Source organism: Lithobates pipiens, unplaced genomic scaffold, assembly GCF_037356315.1.
Source record: "Lithobates pipiens isolate NorthernLeopardFrog02 unplaced genomic scaffold, aLitPip1_a1.2 Scaffold_19, whole genome shotgun sequence".
Lineage (NCBI taxonomy): Eukaryota > Metazoa > Chordata > Amphibia > Anura > Ranidae > Lithobates > Lithobates pipiens.
The window spans coordinates 90,380,372-90,391,354 of NW_027507764.1; positions in this window are offsets into that span (position 1 = coordinate 90,380,372).

Consider the following 10,983-nt stretch of genomic DNA (forward strand, 5'->3'; position numbering starts at 1 on the left):
TGGGCGTAGGTCCTTACCTTGGGAGTAGAGTAGGATCTTGAGCGGGCGGCGAAAGGCTCATGTTTAGGCGGCTAAGCAGAGGTAACGGCTAGGAAAGAGTCAGAGGAAAAAGGCGTCAACCAGTCGTGCGCTGATTCATGGAAAAGAAGGGAATTTGCCTACAAAAGTGACGATTCCCACCCCCTGTTACTGTGTGTTGTGTTTTTGTGTTTTTTTTTTTTTTTTTAAATCCATTTTGGAGGCTCCGATTTAAATAATTTAATATATTAATAAATTAATTCTTTTTAAGTGAAAAGAGACATTCCATCAGAGCTATACCAATATATTCGGATGATCACAAGTACAAAAACAAATGCATTAAAACATGCCTTACCTTAACAGGGGTGGGAATAGCCTGGAACTCTAGAGTGTAATTCTCTTGTTGACCACAGGCATTTCACTTGTGCTGCTGGGGAAATAAATAGGAGGAGGGGAAGTGATGTCGTGCTAAAGCTCCTCCTCTGACACTCTGAGGGCAAAAAGAACCATTCGCCCTCAAAAAAGATGGCCGCCGAAGCTTCCGACGCTACCGCGCACGCGCCGAACGTCAAAACTGACCGTCGAAACATACGACCCGCCGGCGCATGCGCAGACGACGGCGGGAACGCTATACTATTATAAAATGACACAGACTCGCCGCGCGCGGCCCCTAGTGAGTCTGGGAGTGACAAACACACATGGGAAAGGAAAGGGGGGCCTGCTAGGACTATGGGGACCGCGGAAACAGAGCGCAGGAGAGAGGAAGGACAGATGAGACTGGAGGGAAAAAACAAACCTCAGGGACAGAGCAAAAGCTGCTACCTCTGCTGCCATAGACTGGAGCCTGAACGCCCATACTGCAGGTAAAGCTCTTACTTAAGAGACAAACTGCTTGTCCCAAAAGATCCTACAGAAGGGACTTCCAACCTTATAAGCGCATTTAGCTGCCCAAGAGAAGGAACTGCGTCCGGGAGAGGCTTGAACCCGGACGGACGCTGCCGAATGCAGAAGGTAAGGACGCCGACCAGGATTCACTGCCATGAGGTATGAGGAAAAAAAGGAGAATGCGGGGGCTGTACTAACCTTTTCTTTTATAATATTCACTAGTCCTGAGGGAGGAGCCAAGGCGGAGCTTGTCACAGGTATGCTGCCATGGAGGCACCAGGAAAATAAAATTTATATTTGAAAAAATATATATATATAGTTTTTTTTCTAAATTTTTGGTCTTTTTTCGTTTATAGCGCAAAAATTAAAAAATCCTGTGGTGTTCAAATATCATTAAAGAAAGTTCTATTTGTGTAAAAAATTCTATAAGTTTCATTTGTGTATAGTGTTGCATGACTGCACAATTTTTAGTTAACCACTTACAGACCGGAAGACTTTAGGACCAAGCCTCTTTCTGAGATTTGTTGTTTACAAGTTAAAAACATTTTTTTTTCTTTGATAGAATATTACTTAGAACCCCCAAACATATTTTTTTTCTAACACCCTAGAGAATAAAATGGCGGTCATTGCAATACTTTCTGTCAAACTGTATTTGTGCTGCGGTCTTACAAGCGCACTTTTTTTGGAAAAAATACAATTTTGAATTAAAAAATGTAAAGTTAGCCCGATATTTTTTATACTGTGAAAGATAATATTACACCGAGTAAACTGATACCCAACATGTCATGCTTCAAAATTGCGCCCATTCGTGGAATGGCGACAAACTTTTATCCTTAAAAATCTCCATAGGCGATGTTTAAAAAATTCTACAGGTTGCATGTTTTGAGTTACAAAGGACTAGGGCTAGAATTGTTGCTCTTGCTCTACCGATCGCAGTGATACCTCATGTGTGTGTTTTCTTATGCGGGCGCTAATCACGTAGGCGTTCGCTTCTGCATGCGAGCTTGAGGCGTGTTTAAAAAATGTTTTTTCCTATTTTTTTTACCTTTTTTTTTACACTGTTGTTTAAAAAAAAAAAGAAATGTCACTTTTATTCCTATTACAAGGAATGTAAACATCCCTTGTAATAGAAGAAAAACATGTCAGGACCTTTTGAAGAAGAACTAAACTTACTTCCTCTTTATTTCCCTGCAAAGGTAAAGCATAATGGGCTACTATGCATCGCATAGTAGCCCATTATGTGTCACTTACCTGAAAATGAAGCCCGCAATGTCTCCGTTGTCCCCACTAGCGAGGAGCATCCATCTTCAACCCTCTTCCTTCTGGGGCCGCGAACTCCGGCTCTGTGACTGGCTGGAGGCGCGGGAGCCGCCAGTCATGGCATGACCCCTAATAGAAACAGCATTATGTGCCCTTTCTAAAGTGCATATACCCCAATGACAGCGGTGCATGCGCCATAGTCATCAACGCTCGGGTCTTTTGTAAAAATAAATGTTTAGGGGATATTTCAAGCACCTACAGGTCAGCCTTAATATAGGCTGACCTGTACGTAAAAGTGGTTGTACAGGGTGTACAACCACTTTAAGTATGAGATCTGGGCTCAAAAAGACCTCAGATCCCATATTTACACTAAAATGCAATGAAAAAAAAAATGTTGGCATTTGAAAAAAAAATGGCCCTTTAAGAGCTATGGGCCGAAATGAGGTTTTGACGTTGCTTCCACCTGCAATGGTATGGAGACGGGTGGGGACCATCTTCCCCTCAGTTGTCTCCATTCCCAGGAAGTAAAAGCATCCGATCACCTCTGCTGCTATCGACGGCTCCGTTAAGTGGCGGAGGGCACTGGAGCACAGCGGGGGGACCTCTCCCGCCGCCGATAAAAGTGATCTTGCGGCGAATCCACTGCAGAGAACAGTATTATCGGAAACCGGACCGCCTGCTGAAGAAGAGGATACTGGGTTTATGGCAGCTAGCTGCTGCCATAACAACGATGTTCCTATTCAAACTGAGGACGTATATTGGCGTGCAGCGATCCAGAAGTGGTTAATGACCAGGCCATTTTTTGCAGGACAGCACTGCGTCGCTTTAACTGACAGATGCGCGTTTGTGTGTCAACGTCCTTTTTTTTCCCCACAAATAGAGATTTCTTTTGGTGGCATTTGATCACCATGGTTTTTATTTCTTGTGCTATAAGCAAAAAAACAGCGACGATTTTGAAAAAAATATATTTTTTTTACTTTTTGCTATAATAAATATCCCCCAAAAAGTTAAAAAAACGATTTCTTCACCAGTTTAGGCCGATATATATATTCACTTACATTATTTTGTTAAAAAAATAAAAGTAAAAAGTGTATATTGATTGGTTAGCACAAAATTTATAGCATCTACAAAATAGGGGATAGATTTATGGTATTTTTATTATTATTATTTTTAGTAGTAATGGCGATGATCTGCAATTTTTAGCTGGATCAGAGCTATAAAAATGCACTGATAGCTCTGTAAATGTCACTGGCAGGAAAGGGGTTAACACGAGGGGGTGATCAAGGGGTTAAATATGTTCCCTCATGTGTGTTTCTAACTGTGGGGGGATGACTGGGGGAGGAGACAGTTCGCTGTTCCTAATTACTAGGAACAGCAGATCTGTCTCTCCTCCCCTGTCAGAACATACACAGATCCCCGTTCTGGCTCTCGTGTCCATGATCATGGGTGGCTGGCAGGAATCCGCATCGGGTCCCCTGCCATGTAGCCGGGATGCTCGCGCTAGCTATTGCCCTTAAAGGTGCTGAAGTACACCTATGGCGATTTGTGGGAACAAGCCAACCTGCTGCTCTATAATGACAACTGCTGGTTGGCAAGTGGTTAAAGTGGATGTACACCCTCATATATACTCAGTGAAGTGAACAGCCTCAGATGATACACAGATGAAACAAATCCTCCTATATAAGTTGTACATGTATATCTGCTGTCTTAAGCTTTATATACTGTTTAGAAAGTGCAGATCATGTTAGAATTTTTACTTCCTGATTCACCTGTGGGTGTGGATTCTTGCTATACACTGTGAGACAGCTGATTGGAGAAAAGGCACACATCCCCTCCCCACACAGGCAGAGCTTGCCTGCAACTAGTTCACCTTTGTGCCAATTTATTTATAACCCCCTCCCTGACACAAACTTCAGGCTCCCCTCTAGGAGACCTTGTCAGAAGTTATCAGGCTGATAACAGAAGGAGCAGGAGACAGCTATGGGACATAGTGCTTTGAAGAGAGATAACATAACACTGCAGATATATGTGCCCAGCTCAAAATTCATGAATTGGATTTACATCCACTTTAAAGTAATGTAATGACAAAATGCAAAAAAAGGCCTGGTCATGAAGGGGGGTAAAACTTCTAGAAGTCAAGTGGTTAAGGTATGCAATGAAAGCAGAAGTGAAGTTAAAAATGTCTTTAGTATGTTGATAAGGGTAAAAAGAGGAAGAGAATGCAAAATATAAGTAGATTCAACTTAAAAAAAAATGGCAGTTGTTTATGATCTACTGATGAAGCCCAATGAGAGGGCGACATGTGTTTAGAGGGGAGGAGCCAAACCCGTGACATCACACAGTCATCGTGAGTCCATGTTCATGGTGAATGAGCGGACTTTTTTTTTATATATATGCTGTTTTAACCTTTGGATCTTGTAAGTGTGCCTTTTATTGGGGGCTTTATTAATAAAAGAACAAACAGAGAGCACTATGGTATCTGTGTTTGTTATTACATGTCAATAATCGTATTGGGAAAATCGGCGCTGAGCTGTAAGGAGGGAAAGAAGGAGGGGGTTTCCTGGAAGATACCAGTACAAACGTGCAGCCTGGGGAATATAGGAGTTGATGCTATTGAGACGCGGAGGAATTAAAGAGAAATCCTTTCCTAAGTTCTTTAACTCATCTGAGAGATGAGCAGGCAATTTGGCTAGTGATGGTGAGCTGAGCATGTGTTTTACTGATCTCAGAGAGGACGGATATACACAGCGGTGATTGTGTTTCATACACCAAGATATATGGACTGTTTCTTCACCAAAGAATAGTTCTTTCATAATTTTTATTTCATTTTTGATTTTTCACATAGACTTGGTTGCACTGTGATATTTATCATTGTATGGAAAATAGGGATCATATGATCATTTTGTATGTAATGATCTAAAGACACACAGTGCTGCACTATAAGGAAATTATCGCTTTTATTAAGTGTGGTGAATCACTGTGAGTGTTATACAGGGCTGTCTTTAACATTGATTGGACCCTGGGCAAAAAATGTCTTGCCCCCCCCCCCCCCCATTCAATTTCACTCTCCACCTGCTCTGAGACATACAATAAATAGCAGCTAGACTTAAAATCAGTTTACTATATCAGATCAGGCAGCAATCGCGATTAGTTGCCAACAGTTACAGCATATCATTGCTGCTTACTGACTGGTTGCTAGAGGTTGCAACACACATGACGGCTCACTGATTAGTTGCTAGAGGTTACAGCTAATGATTTCTGCTTGTTAATTGGTTACTAGAGATTACTGTACAGTATTACTGCTCACTGATTGGTTGCTAGAGCTTACAGCACATCATCTCCTCACTGAAGCGGGGCATGATATACATATGAATCCCGCCTTTATTTACATATCAATGCCACCGACCGCAGCTATTTACTTATGAATGACGCCACTATTTACATATGAATGTTGGTTATTTACATGTAAACACAGGGTCTGTAGGTGAATCATCTGTACATGACAATAAGGCAGAGCTGGGCATCATTAGTACCAGCACTTCACATTGAGATATTGGGACACAGCACAGGACTAAAACTTCAAAGGAAAAGGGGATTTAAACTGGGATAGTTGGCAAGTATGAGGCAGCTGCTTTGGGCCCCACAACAATGACAGGGCCCAGGGCAGCTGGCCCTTTTGCCCTGCCTTAAAGACGGCCCTGGTGTTATAGCAACTGTGGAGATATTTGTATTCTATTTACACTGGTATTTAGATAAATTCGATTTTGGCACTGATTGTCTCTTTATACTAATTCCCATTATATTGGCTTTTGGCATTTACAATTGTAGCAATTTAGAAATTGGATGAAAAGTTTAGCACTGTAAAACACTTTTTCTTAGATAAATAGTGCATTTTGTATACATCTATATAGATCAGACCAAAATGAGGGACAGAGGGACTTTGTTCCAAATCAGGGACAGTTGGGAGCTATGCTTTACAGCCTATTGCCAACATTGTGCATGTTTTGCCCGTAACTCCTTGAGCCTTGAACACCATGGACCGCTATCCAATGAATGGCAAATAAAAGACAAATAAAATGATTTCTGCCAAAATCTGATCCCAGAGGCTAGAGGAGTCAGTTTAACAATTTTATTTCTCAACATCAAACCCCCCTTTTCTCTCCTCAGCATAAACTAACATCGTTTTACATCTGAGTCTGTGCGCGGTCCAGAAAAGCCATCAGATCACACAGATAATACACGGGAGAAATTGATGGCCGAGGGAAAGTGATGGCCTCGGTGGAGCAGAGATGGATCAGGCTATTATGTTTTTTTTTAATTGAATCAAGGCTTCGGGGAGCAGTTTGTAACTGAAACATCAATGAATAATTAATGTAAAATACTATTTAGAAAAGATAACTCTTACGAGGATGTGATTTCTGAGGATTATGTACTTCTAAACAGTCTTTCTTCCCATGTGCAGGGACACAGCCAATTTTCAATTAGATTAAAATATTAGGCTAGCGCAGATAGCATTAATCCCTGAATTCAGCGATTTGGTGAGTCGGTTTCACAATTTAATACGCCCGGCACTGAGTGCTCTTGAAAAACTGGAAGAGTAAAAAGGCATTTTTCTGGCCTCATTACACATGGCAAAATCAGTAACGTTTTAATTAGAAATACTTACATTTATGCTTTGAATAATTACAATGCGAAAGCGATGTTGGCAGGGATTAGTACGTCCGGGAATGTCCACGGAATCCTTTCCAAAAATCAGAGCAGTGAGTCTACAGAATGCAGACAATACAGAATTATGTTAGGAAGGGGAGAATTTATAAACACAAACACAAGCAAAGAATAGAAATTGTAGGTTAGTGCACAGGTACCCAGCCAGTTCTACCCATGTCCCAGGGGGTACTTGTGACCCCTAAAGTATAAGACCCCTTTCACACTGGGGAGCTTTGCGGGCGCTACAACACTAAAAATAGGCACCTGCAAAGCTCCCTGAAAGAGCCACTGCCATGTCTCCAGTGTGAAAGCCCCGAGGGCTTTCTCACTGGAGCGGAGCGCTGGCAGGACAGTAAAAAAGGCCCTGCTAGCAGCATCTTTGGAGTGGTAAAGGAGCGGTGTATACACCACTCCTTCACCACTCCTGCCCATTGAAATGAATGGGGCAGCACGGCTATACCGCTGGCATAGGGCTTCTGCAGCAGCGCTTTGCTGTGGTTTTAACCCTTTCTCGGCCACTAGTGGGGGGATAAAAGTGCCCCACTAGTGGCCGAATAGTGCAGCAAAATTGGCGGTAAGGCGTCGCAAAAAATACTGCCGTTTTACCGCCGACGCTGCCCCCGACCCAGTGTGAAAGGGGTCTCTAATTAAAGACAAACTTTTTGTTTTAAGTTTTGCATAGAGGAAAAAGGAATTAGAATATCTGTCAGGTTTTTATTGTTGTCTGTGTTTTCACTACGGAGATTCACCTTCTTGTCCTTGTGATCCTTATCAAAAAACTGAAAGAGAATGCCCAATTTTGGATTGTCACCAGAACAAGAATAGAGTGGAACTCTTCCAATGGGGACAATAGTTCTGGTGACAACCAGGGATTCCCTTATTTTGAAGGGATTTCCTTTCACTTCCTGTTGTGTCTATGGGACAGGAAGTAAAGGGAAAATTCCCTAATGGGACACAAATGGCAAAAATTAAAAAAAAATACAAGTTTTGACTTCAGTTCTACTAAAAATTACAACACAAGCAGTACATTTGTGTAACCACTTGCAAACCCACAACAGTACATTTACTGCGAAAGGGCAGCACAGGCAGGCTCAGTCACATATACATATGTGATTGAACCTCTTCTGGTTTGGGAGTGCACAGCATGTGTGCTCAAGCACGCAGCATGCTCCTCCTGTGACTACTGTGTCCATAGCAGGAACCAAGTTATGAACAAGCAAGCTATTGCTTGCAAAACATGTCAACTGCTTGTCCTGTGTTTGTCTGATACACTTGTGACAACAAACATACATCAAGCAAGCTTTTTGTAAATTCAAAATGCGACCATTTCTTTATTTTATACTATGTCCATTGGACGCAGGAAATTACTCTTGCCGATACAGATGGCCTCCTAGTTACAAACATCCAACTTGCAAATGATTCCTACTTACAAACGGAGGGAGACAACAGGAAGTGAGAGTAAATCTACCCCTAGGAAGGGAAATTCACTCCTTGAAGAGTTATTATGGTACAAAAGGTACCTCCACTGATGCTTTATCACTAAGGCTTGTTTCCACAACAACCCAACATTTTCAAAATCCAATTTCAATTGGGACAGAAAGTGAGATGAAATCTTCTGAACAGGGCACAGACAGCAAAGCAAACGTTACAAAGGTGTTAACCCTTCCCTATGCTATCAAAAATCTTAAAAACTTTTTTTTGGGCTGGAGCTACATTTAAAAAATGTACCTGTTCCGACTTACAAACAGATTCAACTTAAGAACAAACCTACAGACCCGAACTTGTTTGTAACCCGGGGCCCATCTGTATCAATCACATGATAACAATGTAAACAACCTGTCATGAATAGCTTTCTATTCATGAACAGTTTGCTAACTGCTGTGATCTGTGATTGGCCCAAAGCAATCACATGGTACCTGGCTACAACCACAGATCACAACCATAAGCAAGCTATTCGTGAATGGTTAACCCATTCATAACAGCTAAAACTATCGATTATACAATGATCATCACTGTATAAGCAATAACATCAGTCGATGGACTTCTGTTCGCTTTACTCAGGTTTTGCATTCCCTGATCCTTTATCAGATGTCTTACACTGAAGTTTTACCATTGTGCTCTGGGAATCTTTTATTGTGTTTAAAATTTTTATTTGTGAAAGGATGTATACATTAAAATAAAGATCTAAAACAGCTGACTAATAAACATAAACAAATAAAATTGAGCTAAAACCATTTACACTTCTCGGGTCTCATGTTTTGCGGTAATCTAAAGTACTCTCACACACGTGTTGCACCACTACTGTACGTTGTGGTGTACTGCATCAGATAAAACATTTTACATGGCCTGTTTTTTGTCTTTTCTAATAAGGTGGCATGCTATTCCTTTGAATAAGCTCCTTAAGGCATTACATGTTAATATGCAACACAATGCACCAAAACACGTAAGGGGGAATGACCCGGAATGTCCTCCTTTAAAAGAAAAACCATGGCACAGGTGACACAGGAAATATTTAATTTGACAAGTATAAAAGCTTCATCCAAAATTATTAAGGTTCTATACATCTAGCATTCTACTCTGGGTCTTATTCCATAATCTAAATTAAATGTATAGATGTTCTGCCGATTATAGTAACAGATGTGTACCATAGCCAAGAAGTACACAGTCTCGTAACTGTTCTTTAATCCTCCTATCAAGGTAAACACTTTACCAAGGTGCACCGGTTTCAGTTACATCTCTGAAACAGTGTTAAAATATAGCAAAATTCTGGAACCGCACACCACTTACAAAGGGTAAAATCAGCTTTATTGTTCAACACAAGCACTTTCACCCAGGATTCTCCCTCTAATATGTTTCACCCCCTACTGGACCTGGGGATTGCAGAGATCTTATAAGCAGCTTCATATTTTGTGAGTAACATTGCTAAAGGTATCTTGAAATATTTTATGGGGACACTACTCTCTAAGCAAGTGTAGTAAAGTTGTGTGTTGCCTATAACTAAAAGGGGTTAGAGGCGAGGACTTTTCTTCAGTTACAGAAATCATGTGCTGCATCAGCAATACAGTTCACATTTTTGTACAAGTTGCTTTCCCATGGTATGAGTTTTTTTTCCACGCTTTTATATACATTTTTCTTTTCACTATATGCAGTTACTTGTTACATTGGGCCTGTGTTAATGGCAACATTTTGACATCAATTGCAAATGCTTCTGAGACCATTCAGAATTCAATGACAGGTGCATTTTTTCCCCTTCTGACCTGCAGTTGACATGATTCAAGTGGGTTTTGCATTCCTTTAGACTTGTATGGGAATGCAAAACCCATCTGAACTCCAAGGGTGCATGCACACTGACTGTAATAGGCACAAATATGCTTTAATGTAAAAATCTTAATGGTTTTGCATGCCCGAGGAGCTGCAGGTGGCACATACAGCTGTCATAGAAGGGAATAACTGTATGTTTGTACTTGGGTAAATGCTGATGCTCTTGTGCAGGGGTCTCCAAACTTTATAAACAAAGGGCAAGTTTAATGTCCTTCAAACTTTAGATGGGTGAACTGTGGCCAGTGGAGGAAGAAAATGTCTTGGCATCAGTGGGATTAAGCAATACCCCATCATTGGTATTAGGGAGAGTAATAGTGCTCCATCGTTGGTATCAATAGGAGGAATAATGCCCCATGATTGGTGACAGTGAAAGGAATAGTGCCCCATCATTGGTATCAGCGGGAGGAATGGTGTCCCATCATTGGTATTGCAAAATACACCATAACTGCATATGTGTGTTAATGTCAATGTAAGGGAGCATAAGCATTTACTCAAGAACAAGTTCATAGGGCCATTAACAGTACCTGTGGCTCCCTGGGTGCGGAAAACTGCTGAGATTTTTAAACTAGTATATATATGTTCTTCTTACCGTCTGTGTGTATGACCCCTTCATGGAGTTGCAGAAATGCTTCCAGGGATGTCAGGACGGTCTTAGAAGAAGTTGCGTGCGAGTGCCAACATGCAGAACAAGGGTCTATGCCAATTGGTTGTGTGCGCACACTAGTTTGCAATAACATGCTAATGTGTATAGGTATGCATGGCCATTTCCAATTTCAGCACCAGATGGTTCCT